Consider the following 614-nt stretch of genomic DNA (forward strand, 5'->3'; position numbering starts at 1 on the left):
ATTATTTATATGCTGAAGCAACACAGCTCTAAAGTACACGTATGGGGGTTAAATATCAAGTTTTAAATGTTTACAAATCTTTTGATTTTTCAAGTAAAGCATAAGAAATATTATTACTACAAGGTAATATTACCATGTCTATATTTTGAGAAAATAATTAAGCTGTTAAAAATGATCACTTACTGGTTTACTAAACTCCAATACAGTATTCTTTCTAAAACTACAAGCTATATTGTATTTATAAATCAAAGATTAGTTTTAATTATTGAAGTATAAACACAGTGTTGTCCCAAGTCTGTTATTTTTTTTCTTTTACTATATTGGTCTTTGGTCTTCAACAAGTGTTAATATTATAATATTGTTGGGGAACCTGGGTGGCTCAGTCAGTTAAGCAAAATACTCTTGACTCCGGTTATGATCTCAGGGTTGTGGGATAGAGCCTCAAGTCGGGCTCCTGCTCCCAGCTCAGCGGGGAGTCCGCTTGTCCTTCCTCCTCTGCTCCTCCCCCACTGGCCTGTGGGTGTGCTTTTTCTTCAAATTAATAAATAAAATCTTTAAAAAATGTCTCGTACTTTGGTCTCAACACTGAAAATTGGAGGTATATTTAGCTTTAT

Source organism: Ursus maritimus, unplaced genomic scaffold, assembly GCF_017311325.1.
Source record: "Ursus maritimus isolate PB19 unplaced genomic scaffold, ASM1731132v1 scaffold_11, whole genome shotgun sequence".
Taxonomy (NCBI): domain Eukaryota; kingdom Metazoa; phylum Chordata; class Mammalia; order Carnivora; family Ursidae; genus Ursus; species Ursus maritimus.